This window comes from Magnolia sinica, chromosome 1 (assembly GCF_029962835.1).
Source record: "Magnolia sinica isolate HGM2019 chromosome 1, MsV1, whole genome shotgun sequence".
NCBI classification, from domain to species: domain Eukaryota; kingdom Viridiplantae; phylum Streptophyta; class Magnoliopsida; order Magnoliales; family Magnoliaceae; genus Magnolia; species Magnolia sinica.
This window is the reverse complement of record NC_080573.1, coordinates 46,572,654-46,589,521: the sequence shown is the minus strand read 5'-3', so window position 1 is coordinate 46,589,521 and position 16,868 is coordinate 46,572,654. Positions and strand designations below refer to the sequence as shown.

General features: G+C 39.1%; 2 long non-coding RNA genes across 2 annotated transcripts; both read left to right on the top strand.

Annotated features, from left to right (window-relative positions):
- The first annotated feature begins 1,557 nt into the window (after positions 1–1,557).
- Positions 1,558–2,076, top strand: LOC131242052 (uncharacterized). Its single transcript, XR_009169502.1, has 3 exons — positions 1,558–1,647; positions 1,731–1,809; positions 1,899–2,076. It is a non-coding gene; the product is annotated as an uncharacterized LOC131242052 (long non-coding RNA).
- A 2,164-nt stretch (positions 2,077–4,240) lies between these two features.
- Positions 4,241–5,361, top strand: LOC131241995 (uncharacterized). Its single transcript, XR_009169493.1, has 2 exons — positions 4,241–4,328; positions 4,808–5,361. It is a non-coding gene; the product is annotated as an uncharacterized LOC131241995 (long non-coding RNA).
- Positions 5,362–16,868: the final 11,507 nt, after the last annotated feature.

The following is a 16,868-nucleotide window of genomic DNA, read 5'->3' as shown; positions in this document are numbered from 1 at the left end:
ATCAAACACTTAAACTACACCTTACTAAATACATAGACTAAATTAGTTACAACATGCACTATAGCAATTCATTATACAACATCGGTTATAAAGCATATAACTTACATGGATCTTATATTAGAAATCATGACAAGCACAAATCAAGATTTCACACTCATTCAAACATTTCAACAAACATATGGAATGCATCTTATATTCAACATAGTTCACACATGTATAATTTATCAAAAACGTTGTAACTAAGATCGTATGGCAGCAATCAAGTTAGACATAAATCATTGTTGACATTGAAAGCCTTGAAAACCATAACCTAAATGTTTATAGTCTGCACCTTTCGTCGGAGTACTCGCTTCGAACTCGATTCGAATCCTACGTTCCCGAATACAGAACAACGGTTACTTAAACATTGAAATAGGTTAGCTATTTCATCGAGTACTCTATTTGGATTCCTAAATCAAGATTAGGGTTAGGATTTCTTACCGAAATCGTAGTTGAAAATGATGGTGTAGCGAAACGGGAGAGGTGATTCAGCCTGTGGAGTGGTGGGAGTGAATCCCAGCAATGATCTCCCTATCTCACTCTCTTCTCCTTACTCTTTTCTCCTCTTTTCTATCTTCTCTCTCCTCGGGTTAGAGAAATTCGTATGAAATGGGAATGGGGTGGTTTAGGGGCATTATATAAGCCCAGAACTGGTGTAAATGGCCCCAGGGCCATGGTATACTTAGGTTACAGCCAAAGGGTACCTGTTTCGGGCAAACGGGACTCATCTAAAGGTCCATTACTCAACTACGATATGGAGCAAGTTCTCTGACCATGGATCTAAGCCAGGTTATGATTTTGGTATAATTGGATTAGCGGATCGACCGTGGAGGACCCGTGTCAGATCAACAGTCATTGTCGCTCGATTAAGGCCATAAGCATACAGATATGTGCAGAAAAATTTCCTTGATTCATGGGTGAAGTTCGGTTAGAAACTGATGGTCTAAAATCTTCAATTTTGCCTGCAAGCCAATGGCCCAATTTACTTAAGTTTCAATGCATTTTTCAAAGGTATTCGTGTTTCTCACACACTTTGCTCAGGGCTCAAGTTGTGCATTTCTGGATGCTATCTGGGGTCGATTCCTGTGATGGTTGTCAAGCCTAATAAGACGGTCATAACCTTATAGTTTTGTGGTCATCGAACTTTCGACATGCGGTCCAGGTCTGAAACGGAATTTCAACACAATCTCGAGAGCAACTGGCTTTTGAGATTTCTCGTAGATTTTTAAGTAGCATTGAGTTAGTGATTTTGACGGGTTTGGGTCTTGCCATTTGTATAGATAGTGGTTCAAGCTAATCCACCGATTAATTCAGTTTAGTACTTAATTAATTTTTGTCTAATTTCTACAGAATATGGTCCTTAGGTATTTCTGTCTAAGGTGGTACTCGGGCCTTTGTACGAATTTTTTCGAGATATTACAGCACCCCTTTAGAAAATTGGACTCCCTCACTCACATCATCATAAAGGATTCACTCACATCATCATAAAGGATTGATGAACTATTCATTTGTGATTTTCTGAGAAATTTAACCAACTCATTTTGTGGACAGCATAAGTGTTATCTAGTCGCTACATGTGATAGAGACTTGAAGCAAAGGATTCGCAAGGTATAAGAGATGTGGTAATGTAGTACATTTTATCTGATTTCACTGAATGCATCCAACTCATGAAATTGCTTGATTGCGAACAGATCCCGGGTGTGCCTATTATGTATATCACTCAACATAAGTATTCGATCGAGTGCTTGCCTGAAGCAGCTATTGGTGGAGGTAGACTAGGAGCTCTTGCTTTTGTTCTTTTTGCCTTTGAGCTCGATTTAATTTTCTCTAAGACGCATCTGCCATATGTTTTGTCTCAGCTCCAAGATTTTGATACTAGACACAGTCAGCAATAGGAACACCATTAAAGAAACCTGCTATATTTCAAGGTTGCCTGATCCTTTCAACTTTTGAAATTTTACGTCACTGAAATGTATGCATTATATCATGGATATTCTTTTTCCTTCTCTAGTGTAGTTGATATCTGTTTAATGTTTATCTATAAACTAGTTGGCGTGCCAGTCATCACTGTTCAACTTAGATACAATGGCTGGGTTATTGAGCTACAGGATTTGGAATGGTCTAGGTGATTTCTTTTATTCTAAAGTTTTGAAATATAATTGCTTGCATGTTTCAAATTGTGATGACTTGTTTATATATATATATATATATATATATATATATAATTGCTTGCATGTTTCCTGATATAGTAATTATATGGCTGGGTAACTGAGCTACGGTATGTTTTTTTTTTTTTTTGACATCTGGGCCATTCAGTGACTTTTTTTTTCCCTTGTGTGCAGGATTTTTAATCAATTGTGCCTAAATTTAGGCCTACAAGCACTTCAGCCTTTTGATGCCACTCGTGCTAGGAGTAGACCATATAGAGGATTTGTTTTTATTTATTTATTTATATTCAAGACCATTTTCAATTTATTGTAATAAATATTATATATTTTTTTATTGTGTAGTAATATAAATTTTGTTTAATATTTAGTTTTATTTGTATTGCATCATTTTTATGTTTCAAATATTTTAAAAATACAGGCTTCGATTGAATTATATATAATAATAAAAAATTACTAGCATGCTAGGGCCTCTCAAATCCATACAAAGGATTTTACTGGCGCTTGTGTAGAAATCTTACGGAGCTTTTCTGTGAGAAAAAGTGTCCAGAAACCACTTTTACTGGTGCTCAGAGTGACTTTTACCGGCGCGTATTTGCATAAAAAGTACAATTACCGGCGCTCAAACAAGTGCCGGGAAAAGTTACCTAGGGCCAGCAATTCTTTTGCCGACATACCCATTGAGTGGCGCTTGAGTAGCGCTGGTAATGGCATAGCCGGCGCTTTTATGGGTTTTTAGCCGCGCTTTTGAGCGCCGGTAGAAATCCCAGTTATTGTACTCTGCTACTTAAAGAATTACTGGCTGAATAAGACATGCGAGTGCATTGTTAGCTCAGACAAAGGACCCGAATTCAGAGTACTACGAGGTTTGTATTGAGGAGATCTTCGATGTCACTAAGGAGATGCAGGACATGGATTTTCTTGAGGGGGGTGATGTTTGTAGATGTAGATATATGAATGTTGATTAGATGGCCTAAGTCTATGACAACGATTATATAAGTGATTTGAATGAATGTTTGTATTTAATGAGTACTTACAGGTTTAGATTGGCATTTATGTTGGATGGGTGCTTCTATTGGATGGATATTTTGTAGATATAGAAGTGTGGATTGGATGTTGTTTTGTCAATGTAGAAGTATAAATTTGATGTGTTTTTTATGAATATATAGAACGATGACTTAAAGCCGTTGAATTTTAAATGATGGCTCATATCTATCAAAATTTATACCTAGAACAATAGTTGTGGACCATCGAATATATATTTGAATGGCAGTCCACGGTTGTCGAAATTTTCATGAAAAATAAATAATAATAATAAAAAATTGACCCCCACATTCAACAACTACTTGGTGATGACGGAATATTAATTGACGTATTCTGACCGTCGAATTCTGAAGAATTTGATGGCAAAAATTTTAATGGATTTTTCAATAGTAGTGTCTAACATACATATGCAGCCCATAATGACGATCACATGAACAAAAAAAAAAATGGCATATCAAGTAATCAGATGTGTCACACTTGAATTTGGATGTTTCCAAGCGTACGTTATTTTTTTATTGCTTGGCCAACCTTATGATATTTGTACGTACATTAATATTTGCAGCTCATCAGATAGTACTGGTCAGGTGCCTCTCTTGGATGGGTTGGATGTTAGACACGCCTTATGTGGGCACACAATTCTCGATTATCCACTTTTTAATAAAATAATAAATAAATAAACTAGAGCATTTATCAACATTTGAAAAGGAAAATTAAATATAAAAATGGCATAATTGTAGTTTCTGGTGACAAGAGGGTTACTATCACAGCTGTGAGCGCAGGTTTCAAGTCAGAGTTGTGAGCCGCGTACGTACTTGCCCCACTAAACAAAGGCTCGTACGTTGAATAGGACTCATGTAAGACTCTTCCTTCTATCTATTATATTACATTTATATAACATTTACCAAGTTGATGTTTGGACTATGTCATATAAGAAGATACTATATAACAAATATCAAGTTGATATGTGGACTATGTTATATAAGGAGATGATATTTCAAGCATCTCTCCAAACCAAGCATTTTGAGTCGCGTCTTCTTCATTCAGATCTCATTATTTGCTTTCTCAATCCCAATCCTTAAGGTAATTCTAAGCTTTTCCTTCCTTGATTTTACCTCATTAATCTTTTCAAAGCTTGTTTCTTTTTTCTTAGTTAAGAATATATTAACATCGAACCTTCAGAGATACTAGTAGAAATGAACTTATTCATAGATGAGATGCATGCAACTGTTAACAAGTGGGAAGGTTTTCGTTGATGAACCACTGCATGTAAATGGCCCTGGTTAAATAGTTCTAATTGTCCAGTCCATTGAAAGTAGACCGTTGATTTGCTCTAATCATCATTCGTATGTCATTGATCACATGGCTAATGTTATCAATGGCATGCACTATGATAGCGATTTTCTCTGATAGGAATAGCCAAAAAACAAGTAATCATGTGAATTTGCATTAATGCTAGCGGTGTGGTCAGTCAGATCAATGGTTCTGATCATTGTATATGGGTCACATGTAAAATAGAGATTGTGATGGGTTACTAACAATTTCCATTCTTATTGTCACAGGAGAATGGTGAATGTGGTTGTAAGCCTTCTCAAGCAGACATGGGCTGTGGCACTCACGAAAGTGCATCACAGGGTGCATGGCATGGTCATAAAAATTAGGAGAGAGGAGAATTACACAAGTTTAGATGGTGGAGGCAAACAAACACTGACGAATATCGTTAGAAAGATACAGAGATCATCTGAAGGAAATAAAAAAGTCAATTCATCAATACCGGCGGTAGGGTCATCCGAAGGAGATGGAGATTCATCAATACTGGCTGTAGGGTCATCTGAAGGAGTTGTAAATGGAGATTCATCAATACAGGTGGTAGGGTCATCTGAAGGAGTTGTAGATGGAGGTCCATTAGTGATGGCTGTGGGGCCGTCGCAAGGAAATAAAAAGCCAGTTCGTCCGTAACGAACATGAAACCGGCCGGATTCTATACTTAAGGGCACGTGTGGCATTGATTGTAGCAATGCAAAGTTACTTTCTCAGATTGCTTATGTAAAATTGATTTCCAGTAAACGTGTTTTGTAAACATATATAGGAAAATAATGAAAAATTGTCAGTTTCACACTTACATTAATTCATGCACTAATACACTATTTTATCTTCTAATTGAACATATAACCCAAATTTTTAGGTTACTTTTATGGACCTATTCAATTAGTCAACCAAAATTATTATTTGAAGGACTAAGATACTCTTCTAATTATCTGCGCAGAATCATGAACATGAATTTTATAGAATGCAAGGTGCATGACTGTTCTACCATGCAGTACCTGGTACACACTAATGGACCGGGCATGTGTGAGAGATCAGGTCCATTCATTACGTATATATGGTAGAGTGGAGCACGATCTGCAATAAAATTTCGTTTGCACTCTGATTAAGAAGGTCAAACTTATATGAGAAAAAAGGTCGTTAAGGCCTGTTTGATACATGTAAATCTCTGGTAAATCAGTAATTATTAGTTTTTAATGTACACGTGTGGCTAACTTGCATGTTCAAAATGTCGTTAGAAAAATAAAATAAAAAATGAATGGAGTGGATCTCTGACACGTTTGGTATCCAATCCTATACCTAACGGAACTGACTCAAGGGTCCGGCATTATATGGCAAACCGTCTACTTAGTGATTATACCGGCTATGGCCCATCCACGACCAAGCAGCAAAGACATGATTTTAAATGTCCACTCAAACCTGTACATGAGTCCCATGGGGTGATTTACATGAGACTAGAGTCATCTGCAACCCGTGTTTCATCCCGCACCTAAAACACCAAAGCTTTGTGGGACCCACCATGTTTTATATGTAAAATACACTCTGCCATTCAGCAATTCTCCTTGGTACTAGGCAGTGGGGCCAAAATCAGCCAGATTCACAACTGAAGTGGGCCAGACCATAAGGAAAAATGGGGATGGGATGCCAACCATAGTTTCGTTCTTGTAGCCACCATGGTGCTCGTTTTTCAATCGAACCTTTTCATCAGGTGTAACTCAACAAGACGATGGGGAGATAAAAATCAACCTGATCCTCAGATGGTCAACACTGTGAAGTTAGAGGTGTAAGGATTGGTTTTACACAGTTTTCATTGGAGTGGTCCATGTGAGTTTTTTCTATTGGACTGATCCTTTCGATCTGGTGAACATAAGGATTCTGATGATAAGGTCCAACAGAGCTTGGATCTTATGGCAGTACTGTTGAAATTGTAGATTTATGGCAAAACTGGGCAAATGTGCGGCCCACTTATCTGTTCACATAGTCGAACTCATACGTAAGATGCGTCACCTCCAAACATATTGAGAGGGAAGCAGATTGGGTGGGGTGACCCCATCACCGCTGTGGGGCCCACCGTGATGTATGTGTTTTATCCACACCGTCCATCCATTCTTCTGGCTCATTTTATTGCATGTGCCCAATAATGAAGGAGATCAAAAGCTCAAGTGGACCACACCACAGGAAACAGTGGTGATTAAAGGGCCACCATTAAAACTTCTTGGAGGCCAAAAATGCTTTGGATCAAGCCGATATGTGTTTTCCCGTCGTATCAACAAGTAGGATGGAAAATAACCATTACGGTGGGCTCTAGCAAGGTTTCAACGGTGGGACAGAACTACAGAGTATTGTAAAAAATATATATATAATAAAAAATAAATAAATAAATAAATCATAATGCGTAGACATGAAGGCATGCATGGGTAGGGCTTCGGCAACAAGAGCGTGGATTATTTTTCACATCTACTCATTCCATGGATGTCAGCAAATCCAATAATTGGCTACTCTTGAGGAATGTATTTTTTTTTTTTTTGTTGTGGTACATCCATACTAGCAAATATAATTAGGACAGCTTAGTTCGACGTGATTATATGCCATGTATGCAATTTCAAGTAATTTCCAAGTGCATGCAGATCAACTCTCATGCTCTTTCAAAGTTTCTCTCAGATAAAAAGCAGCTGCTCTGAAAGAGAATAACCATCCATATGCACGAGCCAAAGCACTGCACATGAAATGGTGGGAAATGAATTTGTTCTAAATGGCTCAGTTTTCTTGATTGTGCCATACATTTTTCAAGGTCTTTTCTTAGATGTGCAATACATTTTCCAAGGTCGACATGAAATGCAAAAACACGGGAAGGTCCTCAGGCAGTTCAAAAAAAACTACTTGATGAGAAATAGTTTAATGAGAAAAAGATTTTCTTTCAAAAACATGGTTTAATGAGAAAAGGCGTTAACAATTCAGTTTTTAAAATTCTGCAATTAGACAATGGGGGTAAAATGCCTTCATCTAATTTTGTTTTTTTTTCTAAGTGTTGGTGTCTAGCAATATTGGGCTGACATGGTGTGGTAAATGACATCCAACCCATCCAATAGGTGGACCCCCCATGATGATCATTGTCTAAAAAAATCAAGCAGTTCCAATTATCAGCTGGGTTTGGATGGACCCCCCATGATGATCATTGTCTAAAAAAATCAAGCAGTTCCAATTATCAGCTGGGCTGCACTCAAATTTGGAGGCTTGTAGGTGTGTTGTATTCCATGGTAGTCAAGTTGGATGTCATACATACAGTACATGACACGAGAATGTTGGATTTAGCCTGATCTTGTGGCCAGGTTGGATGTCGTACACACACTACATGGCACCATTATGTTGGATTAGCCCTCATAAGCTGTTTAGCAGGCCTGGCCGCTTCAGGCCAGGCCTGATATATGTATGTTGTATATTGATGCCGTCCATCCATTTTTCTATTTCATTTTAGGACATGGTCTAAAAATAAGACAAATTTAATCTCAGGTGGATCGACTACCGTTAAAAACTTCCTAAGGCCCACTATAATATTTAGTGCCATCTAACTTGTTGATAAGGTTGCACAAACCTAGATGAAGGGAAAACAAAAATAGAAGCTTTGGTTCAAAATTTTCATGGCCCCTGAGAAAGTTTTTAATGGTGGGAATTTAATCCCTTCTATATGGTACACCCGAGTTTGGATCTGCCTCATTTTCCGGACTGTGCCCAAAAATGAGGTGACAATTGGATGGATGGCATGGATATACCCACGTAAATCATGGTGGGCCCCACAGTCAGGGTCTCACCCAATAAGCCGTTAATCCACTTTCATTTTAACCAATATTTCTTTGGTTTATTCGTTAAAAAAAAAAAAAAATCGTAGTTAAAGGTTTTGAATTTCGAATCCCTAATTAGGGATTTTCAGTTTTTAATCTATAATCCACAATTAAGGAATCAACACTACAAATCCCTAATTAGGGATTCGAAAACTCAAAAAATCTCAATACATAAATCATTACATAATACTACTTGAGGATTAAAAAAATGCCCAAATTAATGAAATGGATAGATAAGGAGAGAGAGAGAGAGAGAGAGAGAGAGAGAGAGAGAGATACCTGATGTGCAACAGGGCTAGAGTGAGAGAGCGACGCGAGAGTGAGAGAGAGCAGAGAGGGAAAGGGGAGAGATAGAAAGAGCGACAGCAAGAATGAGAGAGAGAGAGAGAGAGAGAGAGAGAGAGAGAGAGAGAGAGATTGAGGGAGATGGATGGGTGCTGGAGTCATTTCGGCTTAAAACATAACCTTATTGCCAACGAAAATTTTCGTCGGTAATACTTGTTACCATTCGTCAACAAAAGGCTGTAAAATTATTTGGGCCCACCCGTACTCTATCAGCCCCATCCACTCCGTACATATGTTTTTAAATATACTTATTAGCTACACCAAAAATAAAAATTACAAATCAACATCTATGATCAACCACACAAAGTGAAATAATATGTCCACCGTTCATTTTGTCCGCCTTTACCAACGAAATAAAAATCCCCTTTACCGACGATATTATATAACGTTGGTAAAAATAGCATCTCGATGGGAATATGTTTAATATGGGCGGGAATCTTTTGCCGACGAAATATGATTTCGTTGGGAAAAGCAATATTTACCGACGAAATCAATATCGTCGGAAATAAGTTCGTCGTTTGTCCGGGCAGGGCTCTATGGGGCCCACCGTGATGTAACTGTTTTATCCACTCCGTTCGTCACTTTTCTCAGATCATTTTAAGGTATGCTCCTAAAAATGAAGCAGGTTCACAACTCCTGTGGGCCACGCCAAAGGAAGCTGTAGTAATAATGACACCCACCATTGAAACCTTTCTAAGGGACACCGTGATGTTTTCTTACCATCCAACCTATTCATAATGTCATGTAGACGTGGATGAAGTGAAAACACAAATATCAGCTTGATCTAAAACTTCTCCAAGAAGTTTTTTATGGTGGACGTTTAATCCCCACTTTGTGCTCCAGTACTTAAGCCTTGGACTTGTCTCATTCATAATCATATATTGGGCCCACCTAGATGTGATTCACATATCCAACCCATTCATTATGTGTGTCCCACTTGGATGAGGGGTCAGATCAACTTTCAACCACATCCAAAATTTATGTGGGCCCCACCAAGTGCTTTTATATATTTTAGTGTGTCTTCATATAGTTTTAGATGGTATGGCCCAGCTGAGTTTCGTATATGGATGATTTTTGAGATATCTCATTACCTATAGGGGACACATCAAATGCATGGTGTTGATGTTCGACACACATCATGATGGGCCCCACAAAACTTACTAACATTAATTCTTACGTTCTCAGGAGGTCAATAAGTTGGGTCACAATTTTGACCAAAATATTTGGCCCATTTTACATGTCTGGTCCATTCCCCCTCAATTTGACTAGTTACTCACCCCGATCATGCTACATATGAGAAAGATATTGGGCATACAAGATTGATTAACAATTTGAGTGAATTTTAATGTAAACATATGAAGTTATTTACTCTTCAATCTGGACTGATCAGATTGTGCAAAAACGGTTAAAGGTTGTTCATATTATCAAAAAGATATGAATGAAGAGAAAACACAAACATCAGCTTGATCCAAAACTTCTATGGCCTCCAAGAAATTTTCAATGGTAGAGGTTCAATCACACTATTTCCTGTGGTGTGGTCCACTTGAGCTTTGGATATGCTTCCTTTTTGTTCTTTAGACCTCAAATTATCTGTTAACAAGGATGAACAGAGTGGATAAAATAAATAAATAACGGTGGATCCCACAAATTTTACTCAGTATGTTAAGGGTAAAAATCACGTTTTTTTATAAAATGTATATTTTTTTTACTCTTAATTTTTCTTTCAAAACTTTTAACAAAATATTATATTAATTATCAAATATTTCAAAAAAAAATAAAATACAAATTCTAAATTTTTATTGTCAAAATCTTAAAAATTTTATCAAATTTTATTTTATTTTTATCAAAAAATTCAAAATGCCGATTTTTGCAGACGAGATATGTATTTCGTTGGTAAAAACTCCTTTACCGATGATTTTTTTCATCGGTTAAAAGTTCATTTACCGACGATATTGTATAATGTCAGAAAAATAGCCTCTCTGATCTTATGCCGACAAACTATTTGGTTCGTCGGGAAAAATTACATTAGTCGACGAAATGATCGTCGGGAAAAGAGTTTTCACCGACGATAAATAATTTCGTCGGGAAAAGTTTCCAGGCCGTCATTGTAAATGGTGGCAGGAACTTATTCGGTTGTGGCGAGAATCTTTTGCCGACGAAACCATATTTCGTCAAGGAACGTCATGTTTACCGACGAAATTGATTTCGTCAGAAATAAGTTCGTCAGTAAAAGGCTAATTTCTTGTAGTGATTATGCGGTACACTTGAGCTTTGGATCAACTCTGTAACGCCCTGAAAATTAAGGGTCGAGCAAAGCTCAACTCCCGAGTTCCAACGCATCACTTATGCAATCTAGATAATGATATTTAAATGTTGTCCATATTAGTGCATTAAACATGAGTGGGATTACACTAAAACAACATACCATACTCCATAGATGATTAAATTTAGCAAACAAAAGACTGTGATAGATATATAAAGTATGTAAGTGGTTATAAACCCCCAAAGTATGATCATGTCACCAGGCTGAATATATACATGTTTGTTCCAAAATATACAAAATGGCAAAGTGTAATGTCCAACTAATTCGTATCCCTGTAATCCCGTCGATTAGTACATGGTCTACATAAACCCGCCTGAGAGCTGCATATAGGAGAATTCCTCCTCATCATCGTAAAAGTCAGGCTCCGCTTCGTAAGCCTCATCATCATCTGTAGCTAAAACAGAGTCAGGTTAGTGTTTTAAAACACCGTCCTAGAGTGGGAGTGAGTGATCAACTCAATGGTACTATAAGGCAAAGGTTAACATGTTATCAATTCAGTCAAGCAGTAATAATAAAGCAGTACAACAATCATGTCCTAAGTACTCTTGTTAATGCAGGAATGATATGCTATAATGATGCATGCCCTCGCCTGCACTCCCTCAACGACATCATCTCACGGTCGCGCATGGTAAACTCCCACCGTGCTCTTCCTCGCCAGAGGCACAGGCAATGCAGTGCATGATCGTGTTAACCAAGTTCTTAATCAGGCTTATTCATACACATATTCGAGAAGATAAAGTACCTCTCTTTATATCATTTACCCAAACAATGATCCATCTGGGGTCGTCAATCCTAGTTAATCACATATGATAGGTAAGTTGTAGGGCAACATCACCCCTGATTTGAAAAGCAGTGGATAGGCAAGTTAAGGTTGCTACGAGAGGATCATCACCTCAGCGTAGGCCTAGTTTATACTCAAGGTCACTACGGGAAGGCTCGTCACCTTAGCATAGACCGATAGCTCGAATACAGTGTCCCATACCACTGTATTCGGCTCACGACTTTGGGTTGCTCACTAGTCACTACGGGGAGGCTCGTCACCCTAGTGTAGGTCGACAGCTCGACCACGATGCCCCATACCACCATCTCTGGCTCATGAGTCTTAGTGGATTGTGGTACCAAGGTTGAAACAGGCTTTACATTGGTAAGTGGTACCTTAGATTTAAGCAGTAGCGTCCATACATGGTAAACACACAATAGGCCAATCGGGTTATTTGACAAGTTCGGTTTGTACAAGTGTACGTTAAATTGATCGACATAAAGTACGTATGCACTCCACATGGCCTAACCACTATCGACAATCACAATACGACTTGGATTCCTCGAACGTGTCTAACGTGATGAAACTAGTTCGGCCACTCGAATAGGAGTCATTACCGATTGCCTGGACTAAGTGGTAGTCCCAAACATACTTAAATGCAATGAGGAATCACATATGTTACTCATATCTGCATTTAACAAATAATACAAACATGAATCTCATTTGATGCATTTTATCAAATACATTTGGCAAGTTAACATACACATGCATTTCATCCACAAATCATATAGTGACAATTTGCAATACATGAAGCAAAACAAATCATATGACTAAGGAAACTAAAAATCATATCTCAATACATTTAATAAGTACAATCCATCGACAAAATATCATTCAGACATTTTAACAAACACTTAGACTAAATAATACTATATACATGTACTAATCTAGTTATAGCATATATTATGACAAATCCTTTCATAAAGGAGTTGTCACACATACAACGAACATGTATTATAGGTTAATAGGCATGGCTAGCATAAATCATAATTTCACTTTCATTCGTACATTTCAACAAACACATAGAATGCATTTTAGTATACAACCTAGTTTACACATACATGATATATCGAAAACATTGTAACTAGGATCATATGGCAGCAATCAAGTCAGACATAAATCATTGCTGATATTGAAAGCCTTGAAAAGCATAACCTAAACATTTATAGTCCACACCTTTCGTCGGTACGCTCGTTACGAACTCGGTTCGTACACCACGTCTTTGTCTACAGCACAGCGGCTAGCTAAACATTGAAATAGGTTAGCTATTTTATTGGTTTCTCTATTTGGATTCTTAAAACAAGATTAGGGTTAGAATTTCTTACCCAAATTGAAGCTAAAATCGATGGTGTAGCGACGATGGGGTGGTTATTCAATACGATGAGCAGTCGGAATGAATCCTAGTAACGATCTCTTGAACTCTCTCTCTTCTCCTCACACTTTTCTCCTCTTTTCTCTCTTATCTCTCTTAGGGTTAGGAAAATTCGTATGGAATGAGAGGGGTAGGTTAAGGGCATTATATAGGCTCAGAACTGATGTCAATGGCCCTAGGGCCATGGTATACTTAGGCTATAGCCAAAGGGTGGCTGTTTCGGGCCAACGAAGCTCATCTAGAGGTACATTGCTCGCATACGGTCTAGAGAAAGTTCCTTGACAATGGATCTACACTAGGTTAAGATTTCGGTCTGATCGGATTTGTGGATCGACCGTGGAGGACCTATTTCAGTTCAACAGTCATCGTCACTCGATCAGGGCCACAACCGATATGTACAAGGAAATTTTCTTGATCTAAGAGTGTAGTTGGGTCAAAATCTGACAGTCTGAAACCTTAAATTTGGCCTGCAAGCGAACGGCCCAATTTACTTAAGCTTAAATTCATTTTCTATAGATATTTGCGTTTCTCACACACTCCACTCCAGGCTCAAGTTGTGCGTTTCTGGATACTATTTGGATTCGATTCCCGTGATGTTTGTCAAGCCCAGTAAGGTGGTCATAACCTTATAGTTTCATAGTAATCGGACTTTCGACGCACAGTCCAGGTCCGATATGGAGTTTCAATGTGTTCCTAGGAACAACTGGGTTTTGAGACTGATCCTACATTTTTTAGAAAATCTCAAGTTAGTGATTCTAATAGTTTTGGGTGTTGCAGTTCGTACAGAAAGTAGTTCAAGCTAATTTACCAATTAATTCAGTTTAGTACTTAATTAATTTTCGTCTAATTTCTACAGAATTTGACCCTTAAAGAAAAATTTCATCCTTAAAATTAGTACCTTTTCGTACTCCTCGAGAATCTGAGGGTAGTTCTTAAAGACCTCGGCTTCTGTTTCCCAAGTGGCCTCCTCCTCAGTGTGGTGAGTCCACAATACCTTCACAACCGGAATTACTTTACTGCGCAACACCTGTTCTTCCTGTTTAGGATACGCGTCAATCGCAGTACATAAGTCGCATCTTCACTCAACTGTACCTGCTCTCATTTGATAATGTGGGAAGGATCAGAAATGTATTGCTTCAACATCGATACATGAAATACACTGTGCACGCCTGCGAGTGGTGTGGGCAGGGCGAGACGGTATGTCACCATACCCACTTGGTCTAGTATTTGGAATGGGCTAATGAATCTCGGCGTAAGCTTCCCCTTCTTACCAAAACGAAGGTCTCCCTTCATTGGAAAAACTTTCAAGGACATGTGGTCCCCAACCTTAAATTCTAGGTGTCGTCGTCTTGTATCAACGTAACTCTTCTATCTGCTCTGGGTCGTAAGGATTCGAGCCTGATAATGTCGATCTTCTCTGAGGTCGCCTGCACCAACTCTAGGCCAATCAAACTCTTCTCACCAACTTTTGCCCAGCAATGCGATGCTCGACATAGACACCCATATAGTGCTTCGTAAGGAGCCATGCCAATGCTCGCTTGAAAGTTGTTGTTATAAGCGAACTTAGCATAAGGAAGACAGTCATTCCAACTATCTTTGAAATCAAGCATACATGCCTGTAACATATCCTCCAGCACCTGATTGACCCGTTCCGTCTGCCCGTTAGTCTGTGGGTGGAATGCGGTACTGAACTTCAGTTTCACACCCATTGCTTCCTGGATATGAGTCCAAAAGATAGATGTGAATCGCGCGTCTCGATCCGACACAATCTCCATAGGAACTCCATGCAAACGTACTATCTCCTTAATGTACAGCTTGACCGAATCATCTGTTGAGTTTGAAACTCTAATCGGGAGGAAACGAGCCGCTTTCATCAATCGGTCCACAATCACCCAAATGGAGTTATGTCCCTTCCTCATCTTTGGCAACCCTGAAATGAAATCCATAAAGATGAAATCTCATTTCCATTCAGCTATAGGCATGGGCTGAAGTAAACCAGGGGATCGGCGATACTCGACCTTTACCTGCTGGCACGTGAGACAACAGGACACATACTCTGCTATGTGGGCCTTCATGTTGTCCCACCAGTACGAACGATTCATGTCTCGGTACATCTTCGTACTGCCAGGATGCATTGTCATCCTCGAATTGTGAGCGGCTTCTAGAACTTCCTTTCTCAAGTCATGAAGATTCGGGATGCATAGGCAGCCCCGGTAATGTAAGCCCCCATCTGAACCAACTCTCCATTCGGACTCTTCACTGTCAATTTCTTGCTCTCTCATCTTCATTAACCATTCATCTTCTCTCTGAGCCACAATAATCCGGTCATCAATGAGTGGCTATAAGTGGATGTGTGTGACGCTCTCGAACGGCTCCTCTACTGTAAGTTTTTAGTCAAAGTCTCACACGAATTCCGCTATGTTCCACTCTTCTATCATCAGCGGAGCTACAAATGATATCGTCTTCTTGCGGCTCAATGCATCTGCCACAAGGTTGGCCTTGCCAGTATGGTAGGAGACCTCAAACTTGAAGTCTTTCAAGGTTTTCATCCATCGTCGTTGCCTCATATTCAGGTCTCTCTACGTGAATATGTACCTGAGGCTCTTATGGTCGCAAAAGAGCTCGAAATCCTCTCCGTAGAGATAATGTCTCCAAGCTTTAATGTAAAGATAACAGCCACCAATTCTAGGTCGTGTGTAGGGTAGTTATCTTCGTGTTTCCTCAACTGTCGCGATGCATAGGCAATCACCCTGTCCTTCTGCATTAGAATACAACCCAAACCAACACGAGAGGCATCGGTGTAAATGGTATATCTAACCCCCTGCTCTAGCAATACTAGCATAGGTGCGGATGTTAACTTGTCCTTCAGTTCCTGAAAGGCTGCTTCTGCCTTCTCATTCCAGGCAAACTTAAGATCTTTCCGAGTGAGCTGAGACAATGGTCTGGCTATCTTGGAAAAGTTTCTAATGAATCGATGATAGTAACCTGCCAGACTGAGGAAACTCCTCACTTCAGTAACCGAACTAGGCTGCTCCCAATCCTGAATTGTGGCCACCTTGGCAAGGTCCATAGCGATACCTTCCTTGGACACAACATGTCCCAGGAACTTGACTTCTTCTTTCCAGAAGTCGCATTTCTTGTACTGAGCAAACAACTGGTTCTTCCTGAGGGTATCAAAGACTACTTGCAGGTGCTCCTTATGATCTTTCCAACTCTTGGAGTATATAAGGATGTCATCTATAAATACGATGATGAATCGGTATAGATACGGCCGAAACAACCGATTCATAAGATCCATGAACACAGCTGGTGCATTTATGAGTCCAAACGACATCACAAGGAATTCGTAATGCCCAAAGCTGGTTCTGAACATTGTATTCTATACGTCCTCATCCCTGACACACAACTGGTGATACCCTGACTGTAAGTCGATCTTAAAAAAATATTGTGCCCCTTTCCACTGGTCAAACAGATCATCTATCCTGGGCAAAGGATACTTGTTCTTGACTGTCACTTAGTTCAACCTACGATAATCAATACACAATCGCAGTGATCCATCCTTTTTCTTCACAAACAACACAGGTGCTCCCTAAGGGGA